Source organism: Durio zibethinus, chromosome 8 (genome assembly GCF_047325235.1).
Source record: "Durio zibethinus cultivar Kanyao isolate XHJ-2024 chromosome 8, ASM4732523v1, whole genome shotgun sequence".
NCBI classification, from domain to species: domain Eukaryota; kingdom Viridiplantae; phylum Streptophyta; class Magnoliopsida; order Malvales; family Malvaceae; genus Durio; species Durio zibethinus.
In genome coordinates, this window is record NC_143169.1 from 4,902,973 (window position 1) to 4,915,393 (window position 12,421).

At 27.7% G+C, this 12,421-nt stretch overlaps 1 non-coding gene across 1 annotated transcript; it reads left to right on the forward strand.

The window, feature by feature from the left end:
- Positions 1 to 8,641: 8,641 nt before the first annotated feature.
- Positions 8,642 to 8,748, forward strand: LOC149517332 (small nucleolar RNA R71). Its single transcript, XR_016344357.1, has one exon. It is a non-coding gene; the product is annotated as a small nucleolar RNA R71 (small nucleolar RNA).
- Positions 8,749 to 12,421: the final 3,673 nt, after the last annotated feature.

Sequence of the window (12,421 nt, forward strand, 5' to 3'; positions counted from 1 at the left end):
ATGATTTTAACATGTTTTTTAATTTTATAATTTTTTTCCTTTTGTTGATTTACCTCTTAGTTGCCCTTTCATTTTTCTCTTATCTTTGTGAGTTTTGAAGATTGATTTATTTTTTTCTTTTGATTTTTTGTTATTGTTAATCATTTGATCACTTTTGTTTTTTTTCTCCATATGTGTGTTTTGAAATAAATGTTGGTTATTAATTGAAAACCAATCTGAACTAAGTTTCAATATTTAATATCCAAATCAAATTGAAAAAAATTGATTCGACCCGAATGCTATGATTTTGAATTTAGTTTCAATTTTCTCAAAATTTTTCCCTTAACCGTAGTTGTCATTTGTCAAATATTTCAAATCTTCATAAACTCTACTTTTATATATTGTTATAGACGGATAGATAAATAGATTGATTAATTAATTGATTGATTGATTGATTGATAAATATATAGATAGATAGATAGATAAATAGAACATATAAGTGTTAAAATATTTTCAAATTTTGTTGAAAAGTTAGACCAAATCAATTGGCTAAATAAAAAATCAAAGGCTTATTCAGTTCAAAGAAAGAGTCAAATTGTATCCATAAAAAACCTATCAATATTCCAATTATATCAGGTTTTTAAATTGATTAAATCAATTTATGCTATCCTATTAAAAGAATCCCCAAAAACTTGTGAAGGTAATAGTTACCCTTATTTTTGTTTGATGGATTTTTGGGTTTAAGGGCTCATTGTATATGGAATATTTAGGTTAAAAGTTTATGATTTAGTTAAGAGAGACCTAGTTATTTTAGTCATTTTAGTTTCAAATATGATAATTCATTGCTCTCAGGATTTTAGCAAGGAGACATGAATGACATGAATGATATAAAATAGTTGAGTTTTTTATGATTGCAAGGGATTTATTGTTATTAATTCTATTACTTTTTCCTAGGGTTGTCTACATCCTTCATTTTTCTTTATGGATATTTTCTTCTTTTAATTTTCTTTCTTTCTTTGTTTTTTTTTTCTTATAGCTTTGGACAAAGAGAAAAAAGAATCCAAAAAAAAGAGAAAAGGAAAGCAAAATGCGAGAATGGGTGGATTGATTAGATCGTCGATCAATTGTCTCCCAAATCAATCTAGCATTAACCACTAAAAAGATTGAAACATAAAAAATGAGGTAAAGTTTAAACAATTATTTAAAAGGCGGACAATATTTGTCAAGTTTTAATCCTTTCGATATCAATATATATATATATATCCTCAACTCTGAAATATGGCAATGTTTAAACTCCAATTGATTTCAATAAAAAATTTTCTTTTTTGCTTTTGAACTCATTTTTTTATTTGGCTTTATCATTTATTTTTGTTATTAATTTTCTACATCTTACCAAAAAGTGACTGATTATTTATTTCAAATTCAAATATAAATTCTCTTTTGATTCCTATTAATTAATTTTTTAGCATATACTGGTATTTGAAGTTTAATATTCTTATTGCTTTTGTATGTTCCAGATTTTTTATTACTTGTATTGGATTTAGTTGACCAACGATATAAAAAAAAGGATTTCAGATGATTTATTATGATTGAGATAATTTATTAACATTTTCTTTTTTGTATCATTTAATGGTTAGTACAGTTTAGTTCCTTATTATGTTTACTTTAAATTTAGTTTTTATTGAATAATAGCATGTGCCAAGAATCCTCACTCTTCTCATGTAATAAGAGTTTTAACTCTTTTAAAAGTCCTTTTGCATCTTTTTTGGTAAAATAAAAAATTTATAACATGTACAAAACTCTTAATCTACTTAAATAAAAATAGACTAATCTTTAAAAATTAAACCAACTTTAATTGAAATACTCAACACGACATGTGTGTAGCACATTAATTTTTATTAAACTTTTGGCTTTAAAAAATGAAAATTTTTTTGAAGTAATAAGATTTGAACTTTTACCCTATTGATCACTAATTAAACCTCTAACTATTTAATCAATTGATTTTTTTAAATCTTTTTAAAATTTCAAGAATGCTTAAGATATTTTTCTTAATCATTTAGAGTAACGCATTGTTTGTTAAACACTCATCTACCTCTATATATTCTATGTTATTTCGAACTCGTATCCTTTTATACATATAAAATATTTAGTGATCTCAAATATAAGAATCATTTATACAATTGTAATATGATAAAATTTTTTATATAAAAACTTAAATAACATTCTAAGTAGCATTTGCCAGCTCAGTAAACTTATCATTCTAACTGTCATAACATATAAATTTACAGACCTATAACTAGACATAATAAGAGGAGTTGCCACTAATCTTTTATTAATGTGTGATTAGTCACCTAATAAATCTATCATTTTAAGGAGCTCCTAAGCTTGACTATAGGTCTATAAAAGAATAGGTTCTAGTCTACTAATTAGAATAGGGTTCAGGAGTTTAGTTACATATGAAAAAGGTTATAGTACCCCTACATGGCCATCCAAAGGATAGTACCATTTTATTTTAAATTATCCTATGGTCTTGATTCTAATGGTCTTAAATTTAATATTGAAAATAATTCTTAAGATTTCTCTATCAATCTGGTAGAATTTTTCAAAATACTTCCACCATTTGAGCCTAAATTAAAAATTTTTTCTCACCTAGAAATATCTTAAATAATCATCCATCTGCAATCATTAAGAATTTCATCATCGAAATTTATTTTTACACTTTTTATTTCTATTTCTAAAATTTTCACCACTTGGGTCTATTTAGAAATATCTTTCTTAGAAATTGAAATCTGGTTATTTGTCATTTATTTCTTTAGAAAGAAAATAATATGACAATTATTATTTGAGGTCTTATCTAAATTCCTCCACCATGTAAGTTGAATTTAAAAAAAAACAAAACTTTTTTCCTAGAAATCTTATGAAAATTCAATTATTTATGATTTTTTCTTAAGATTTCATCTTTGGATAATTATCAAATATTTTCACCCAAATTTTAGATTTAATCTTAATTTTCTTAGGAAAAGAATTCAATTATTTTTATTGGAATTTAATCTAAATTATTTCACCATTTGGGATAAATTTAAAGAAATTCCTCACCTAGAGATTTCTTAGAAAATTTAATATTTGAAATTTATAAGTATCTCATCTTTGGATAATTATTAATTCAATTCCAAAATTTATTGATATTTTATTTTATATTTTTTAAAAAAAATTGAAAATAAATATTAATGTTATTGAAATTTTAATCTAAAATTTTCATCTATTTGGGATAAATTTAGAAAAGTTTCTCACCTAGCAATTTTATAGAAATTAACCATTTGTAATTTTAAAAAAAATTCCATCATTAGATAATTATTTATTTATTCTAAAAATTTTATTAAAATTTCAATTTTATATTTTTCTAATTATTTTCTCTAATTTTTCTACAATTTAATCATGCATAATATTTTAAAAATAAAAATAATAACATAAAACTAAAATAAATAAAACAAAAAAATAAACAAAATAAAGCAGCTTCGTTTGGCTGGAGCTAAGGTGCGGCTGTAAGGTAACAGACAGTTGAAATGACTAACTCTCTAGCTTGGCTTGACTCAAGCCAAGGACTAGAACGTGGGTTAAAGGTAGGCCAAGCGCTTGGGTCAAACTTCGAGGTAGTAAAATGCACGGATCTTGTCAAAATAAAACTCCTAGAAATGGCGTCATTTCCTGACACTATATAAGCCCAAATTTCCTTTCTTCCTTTAAATCTTCACTAGCTCTTTATCTCTTTTCCTTTTTTCCTCTCCTTCTCTCTCTAGAAACCGATGACTACCAACCACCATGTTCTAGAATTCCTCATCAAAATCTAGAAACCTCACTGAAAAGTTCAAGTTTTGTCGAAAACTTCATCGAAAACTAGAAAATACTGTAAAAAAAAATGAATTTCACTAAAAATTTTTACCAGAATCTAAAAATTTTTCAAAAAATTTCCAAAAAACTCACTTTAACACATGATCTCTCTCTTAATCTTCTATAACCTTTTAGCAACAATAAATCAAATCTTTCTAATTCTAAAAATCAAAATATTTTTTTTGCCAAAAATATTTATGAAAAAAACAAAAATCTTGCAATTGTACTCTCTCTGTTTTCTATTATGTATATTTTTTCTGCCTATTCATGTTTTTTTTTTTTTCATATCCTTCTTATTGCTTTTGGGTTCATATTTATAGGGTTTCAAATTATAAGAACCTTAAACTAAAAAAAGTTTCAATTTCCTTTTAATTCAAACTTCAAACCTTAATTTTAATCTAAACTTTATGATTTAAAGAAATAGTCCTAAGCAAATTTGACCACCCTCTAAACTTTCTTAACTTTTCTTTTTATGTTTTTTTTAGACATAAAAAAAAAAACAAACAGTTACAACCCCAGACAAATTAGGGTGTCTACAATTGCCTCTTTTTGTGCACTTTCTGTGAAACATGAATTGTGCAAAGACGTAGATAACCTACATATCTAGATAATCAACTTAACACACTTATTTTTTTAAAAAACTTTTTTAAAACGAATACTTAGACTTTTTGAATAACATAAAAACTCATCCAAACAGATGTTTAACACTTTGAAAAAATATAAAAGCTCCTCTCAATAAAAGCTCAACAATTTTTGAAAAATAAGTAAAGCTCATTTAAATAGAGGCTCAACAACTTTTGAAAACTAAATAAGGTGCTTATAAATCAAAGCTCAATGACTTTTGAAAAATAAATAAGACTCCTCTAAATAGAGTCTTGATGCCTTTTTAAAAATAAATAAGATTTTTTAACAATCATGCCCAGAGGTCTTATAGATCGTGTTTGAAAAAATTTTAGGAGATTATGCTTGAAGGTTTTACAAATCATTCCTAATATTGAAAAATGCTCATTTGAACAAAGGCTTCACAACTTTTTAAAAAAAAAATTTTGAAAAATCTTTCTTGACTATGACTGATTTTTTTAAAAATATTCTCTTTCAAGGATCAAGATCTTACCTCAGAGGTTTCTTCTTAAATGAGAATTTGAAATGCTTTCATTAAAAAGTCTTCATATTTATCTTCTCTATATGGAATCTTACAATATCCCTATTTCCTAGATTCATGCACTAGACATTTTTACATGCAATGTATGCTATGCAAATGTCAATTAACATCGTTTCAATTATAGTACACAAGTTCTTAAGCCTCTTTCCTTTGGATTTTGAACTCTTCAATCTTCAAGCACTAAAACCAAATCAATTTGATTCTCAATCAACTTTCTCATTCAATGTTAACTCCCATATTCTCCTTTTAAAGAAATCTTTCTTCTCCAAATGCAATGTCTTTACCAAGAACTAAACACTTCATATTTGCCTCTATCACTCACAACCTTTCCAAGGTAATGTAGAAATCTTTCACGCTATTATTCATTTACCAATTATTATTTCAATTTCAAAAAGTAAAAATGCAATCACACATTTCTTCCATTGCAAGGTATTTCTAGGAAAAGTCAAAGGATGGATTAGGAATAAATAGGAAATAGTCATCAAAAGAGAGGCATAAGAAATGAAATGAAATATCTCTTAGTTAAATAGAATGGTACAACAACTTTGGCCATTAACCAAAAAGAATAGTTACAAAAATGGGTATGGGGTAACAACACCTAAAATAAACAATAAAAAAAATCATTATAACATATCTTGAAAGTTTTTCAAAAAATCAATCACTTGATACACCTAACAACTTAGAGCTCATGGAACATGCTAGCCTTCATATTAGTGAGTTCCCAAACTTGATATTGTATCCTTTCATCTAAGTCGCCATTTCAAGTTTTCAATTTAAATGAATCCCCTTTAACTCAAATCACGCTTTTAGGTTTTCGATTTGAGTTTTTCTTTTTCTTTTTCATTCATTTTTTTTTCTTTTTGTTTCTTAAACGTAATATTTTTTCACAGCATCAGAATTTATAGAATTGGTTAAATCATCTCTATCCATCTCCGTTAATATTAATATTAATGCTCCACCCGAGAAAACTCTTTCACAACATATGGCCCTTCTTAATTCAGAGTCTACTTTTCTCTATTATCATACTAGCTTGGAAGATTTTTTTTTTCAAAACCAAATCTCCTTATCGAAAATAATGAGATTGGACCTTTTTATCATAAGCTCTCATAATTCTTTTCTGATATAGCTAACCATGATACAATGCTATTAATCTCTTCTCTTTAATGAAATTTAATTACTCATAACACTCATGAATTCATTCAACCTTTTTCAATCCAACTTCCCTTATTAAGGATGGGATTTTCACTTTCATCAACAATAAAGCTTTCATCTCATAAACTAAAAAAAATGGTTTACCCCAATAGAAGTACACACTGATATCCAATAAGCATGAAGGACATATGGCAACTTCTGAAGCCAATCCTTATAGGTCTTGGTCATCTTTTCAAGAATTTTTTTTATATTCTTGCTTGTTGTCCCAATTGCTCAATTTGTTTTCAAACGATATGGCGCTAAATTATGATGTTTAATCTTGTATTGGGTACATATTTCCTTTATCATCTTACTATTTAAATTCTTAGCATTATCTGAAATGATTCTTTTCTTAAGTCTTTATCTATAAATAATCTCTCTCTTTATAAACTTGCAGATCATAGATCATATCATACTTTCAAATGAAGTTGCTTCCATCTATTTCATGAAATAATCTACTTCATAAAAATGAACCTATGCCTATTAGAAGCCTTTGGGATAATAAGACCAATAATACCCATACCCTACATGGAGAATGGCCAGAATGGTGCCAAAACATGTGTAGCAATAAGTGGAGCAAGAATCTTATTAGCATCGATTAGACACTTATGATATTTTTTAGCATAGTCAATGCAATCGCTCTCCATTGTCAAACAATAGTGCCTAGATCTCATGATTTGTCTGGTCATCATATATCCATTAGCATGTGCTTCATATATCCCATCATGTATTTTTTCAATAATTTTTTTCACCTCAATTGTATTTACACACCTCAATAATACTTGATCACGGCTCTTTTTATACAAGACATCACCATTTAGGAAAAAACTTATAGTTAGTCTCTAGATGACTCTTTTCTCATTCTCAGTTGCTTGGTTGGGGTATTACCGATTCTTAATGTATTGTAGGATATCATAATATCATGGCTTCTCATCTTTTTCTTTCTTTATATTAGAGTAATGAGCTGGCACATCCTTAACATCTAGTTTGATGGCTGAATATTAGTATTATCATTAATTCGAATCATTACTGCTATAGTAGCTAAGGCATCAACAATAAAATTCTCTTCATGAGGTAAATGCTCAAATTGAATATCTTCAAATTGCTTGATTAACTCTAAGATATACTTATGATATATGATAAGTTTTGAGTCTTTCATCTCCTATTTTTCTTTCAACTGATATATAACTAGAGCTTAATTCCTAAATACTTTCAATGCTTTAATCTTTTTATTTATAGCAGCTTGGAAACTTATGACACAGGCCTTATATTCAACAATGTTATTTATGCAATTGAAATTCAACCTCGTTGTTATAGGATAATAACATTCTTTCGAAGAGATCAAAATTATGCCAATCCCTTGTCTTCTTTCCACTTGCAATGGCATTTAACCTTTTTCAGCAGAGCCCTTAATGTATTCCTTAGGAACCTCTTCATAATCCATCTCAAAATTTTCTTCCTTAGTGTCTTCCTCATAGGGTTGAGTATTTTCAGGAGCTTCAAGTGCCATAGGGTCAAAGTTTCATAAAATTTCTCTTTTGAACCTCAGTAGTTCCTCATCCTCTACTATATCTTCTTTCCTAATAAGGTTTACCTTAGGTTGTTATATAAAGCTAAAAAGGCTTACCACTATTGGTTCATTCATGATATCATCCTTATTAGAGTCATCCATCCCATTATCCCTAAATGTGTAGATTGCATTATAAACTTCCTTGTCTAGCCTTTTAGGGTTGGATTCAGTATACCTCCAGGGTAATTGGCTATGGCTTGGACTAATTAACCTATCTAGGTTTCAAGATGTTTAATGGATGTAGCTTGGCTTTGAATATTGGCATTGTTAACTTGCATTAATTGGGTCAACATGTCCTTAAAACTTGGTTTACTTTCTTGGGATGGGTTGAAAGTTTGTGGACTATGGCGAAAGTTATTGTTTTAGGTGGTGGCTTATTGTAAGGTTGGTTCCAAGAAAAGTTAGAAAGGTTATGCCAACTTGGATTGCAGGTGCTACCATAGAGGTTGTAGGTGGGTTTGGATTGTTGAACAAACTAGATTGACTTTATCTTAGACAAGAATTTATCACTTGAATGGGGTCCTTCACAAATATCACATGAAACTAAGGGATTTTGGATCGCATTCACATGGTTGGATTGGGATTTAGCTCTTAAAGCTTCTATTTTTTTATGAGGGTGACTAATAGGAATTTAAGAAAGTGATTGCATCAATTTCAACTAGATCGACAAACTACTTGCATACTTTTCTTTCCATGTCTTATTGATAGTTGTTATTAGCCATCTCCTCAATCAGCTCATTAGCCTCTTTAATTGTCTTGTTGATGATTGCTTTTTAGCAACTGAGTCCAAGGTTGTTATCATATATGGTGTAAGATCATTGTAAAATATCTAGATTTGTAACCATTGGGGTAGACCATAATGTGGGTACTTCTTTAATAACTCTTTAAATCTTTTCCATGTGTCATATAAGTTTTCACCATCTACTTGCATGAATGTGGTTATTTCATTCCTTAACTTGGTTGTCTTGGCTGGTAGGAAGAATTTTGTCCAAAATTTTTATACCAAATCATCTTAGGTTATAATGGAGCTAGATGGTAAAGATGTCAACCAACTTTCACCTTGTCTTTGAAAGAAAAAAAAAAGTCCTAATCGAATAGCATCGCCAAAAATACCATTATATCTAAATGTATCACTTAATTCAAGAAAATTAGAGAGATGAAGGTTAGGGTCATTACATGGTAGCCCTCCAAACTACATAGAAGTTTGGACCATTTGCATTATTAAAGGCTTGATTTTGAAGTTGTTTGCTTGAATGGCTAGTCTTTGAAAGGATGGTTGAAATCTCTCAAAATTGGGGATTGCATAATCTCTCAAGGTTCTTTGAGCTTCATTGTTTACATTGGCCATTGGTGTTAATGTAAGTGGTACATATTACTCTTTCCTTTTTCTCCTAAAAGTAATTTCAATTTTTTGATCCACTGGAGCTAAATCCACACTTTTAAATCTACACATGCAAATAAAAAAAGATAAAAAGAAGATAATAGCAAATAAAAGTAAAAAAGTTTAGTTTAGAAAAGTTAGAAAATCCTTATTGATATTAAAAACACTATTATAATCCCTGGCAATGACACAAAAAACTTGATTGTTTATTTCTACAATATTTGCAAGTGCACAAATCAAGTGATAAAGTGAAAGTATTCAAGTATCATCTTCTAAGGAATTAGCTTATATCTAAATAGCTCAAAGATTAGGGTGGATTGCAAAACTAAATAAAAATAGATTAGTGAAAACAATGTAGGCTTATATTTTAACTCCACCAACTGTCACTTGGTAAGCTAGAGATAGTAGACAAAAACTAGATCTAAAAGAACAAGAATTGAAATCTTGAAAACAAAGAAACTTATGATTGTCAAAAATAACGAGACATAAAATAAGAATTGCATGAACTAAAACTTAGATTAACAAAGTAGGAATGATTGAACTCAAAACTTGTAAGAGAAATATAACATTAATCGAAACTTGCATAGCATAAAATAATGAATGTAAATGATACATGAAATCAAAAATAGAATAGGAGAAAAGAAAATGATTGCCGAAAGGAATGAAGTAGGAAAACAAGAATTGAAATTGAAAGTAATGAAGTACTAATGCTTTAAAGAAAAAGAGATCTAGAAAACAAACATTTCTTAAATTAAAGAAAAGAATTTGAAAAAAAACTTTTGTTATTGGCAAATTTGTCACCTAAGCCAATAACTTAAAAATTAAAAGAAAAGAACTAATAACTAAAGAGAAGAAAAGATTGAAAGGTGAGGGATGATGAAATCAAGTGAATGGCCTTCTTATTTATAGGAAGAGGTTCGACCATAAGGATAGAAATTTACAAGAGTTTGATTCCTACTCAATTGCTAATGGATTAAACTAATCTTTATCTTCAAAGAGCTTTGCTGAATGTGGTATTTCTATATTCAAGTTGCCTTCGTCGAATAATACTCTTGATAAGTAATCTAGGCTTTCGACCATGTTAGCTTCAATCTTTATCACATCTTTATCCTAATCAACTAAGGGATTATTATAAGATGATGAAATTTTGTTTCTATCCAAACACCTTTATTGTATAAACTACCATTAAATTTAATTTATATAATAAAAATTTTTTAAAAACTCTTTTTTAAAAAAATAAAAATAAAAATTCACATACATATATACTTATATAATTTAATATTTTAACTATATATATTTTATTTGGGTCAAGCTTGGTTGAATTCGAGTATTGACACCTAATTTTATCTGGGAAAAATCTTAACAATTTGTAAAATACTTAAAATTTAACTCGATTCGAATCTTTCTTTTTTTTTAATTTTAACAAGTATCTAAAATCAAAATTGGAGCCAATTTGACTCAAATGGGTCAAAATGTGCCATAGGTCCATTTACTATTTGATTTTTAGGAATTTAGTCCTTCTACTATTATTTAAAAGAATTTAATCCTTATAGTATTTTTTTTAAGGATTTTAGTTCAATTGTTAACAATGCATAGGAACTAAATTCTTTAAAAAATAATATTATAGGGATTAAATTTCTTAAAAATAATATCAAAAGTACTAAATTCCTTTAAATAATATTATAGGGACTAAATTCCAAAAATCCAAAGAGTATAAAGATCTATGACACATTTTAACTGACCCAAATGCCCTAAGGTCAAATTTGGTTAAACAAAGTCAAACTTTGTTAAAATTGGTCAAAATGGTCCAAATAATTAGAACTCGGGTCAATTTTCAAAATTTACAATCAAAATGGAATCAATGTGAATTAAGATTGAAATTTGTGGTTTTAAAGCATTAAAAAGTCTAATTGTACTTTAAGAAGTGTAAAATTACTTAAATATCCTTAGAAGTATTCTTGTAATTTGACATTCTTGAAGTCAGATTTTCGTAAAAATTTTCATATCATAATTAAATATTTGTTTAATGATTTTTTATGCACTAAAAACCCATATCATACCTTAAAAGATATGAAATTACGAAAATACCCTTAGTTTGATATTATTTGATGATTTTTTATATTATTTCAAAATTTCATCCAAATTGTAGTATGATATTATTTGATGATTTTTGAAATATTAAAAACCTTGATTGTACCTTGAAAGGTGTAAAATCACCTAAATACCCTTTAGGAGTAATTTTGTAATTTGACCTTTCCTAGGTCAGTTTTTTGCTAAATTTGTTTTTAAAATATTTAATGATTTTTGGTACATTCGAAATCACTGCAGTACCTCAAGATGTGTGAAATTACCAAAATACCAATTGGAGGTAATTTCGAAATTTGACACTTTTTGAAGGTAAAATTTCATGAAAATTTTTCGATCTTTATTTCATATTATTTTATGATTTTTTGCACTTGAAAATCTAAAAAATGAACAAATGATCATTGATTTCCAAGAAAATAGCTTAAAAATAAAAAAATTTTATTGTAAGAGCAAAATAATCTTTTCATTTGATTTTAATGGCTATAAAAATTCAACCTTTGGTAGTGTGCATTGTAGACTATTAGATCATCATGAGGAGCTTGACCTAAGGGTAAACGTTGGCTCCTTAAATCCAAAAATAAGGATGAAACTTAGACCTTTATAAGAGTTTATGATCTAATGGCTAGGATTTAATTTGGTTGAGATATTTTATCATTTTCTCAAGGGATCAAGTCATGTTTTTTGCAATTTGGAATAAGGGAGCTTATGAAAACAGAGGAGAGAAAAAATTGAAAAAAAAAAGAGGAACGAAACTTTATGGTTTGCTTGCTTGAAGGTATACTTTCTCAACTTTGATCTTGCATTTTTAGGCATTCTTATTACATTTTCCATAGCATTTTCATATTATTTTGTTTACATTTTCTTTTTTAAAAGTTTTATAGTGTTTTTTCTTTACTCAAAGCTTGAACCAAACTTTATCCAATCAATCAATAGTTGGATTAAAGCTAAAAAAATAAGCAAAAATAATCAATACAACCCACTATTAACCAAGTTGGAGGTTCGGCCAAGCTTTCACTCACCAATCGAACCTTTTCTTGGCCTTTCTTAATGTTTTGCTACTTCAAAATGTGGCTTATGGTGATTTAATGATGAATTTATTAGTGCTTTGCATGATTTTTGCTTGGTTAATGATATATGTTGTTGTTTGGTTGGTTTTCTTGTTCAT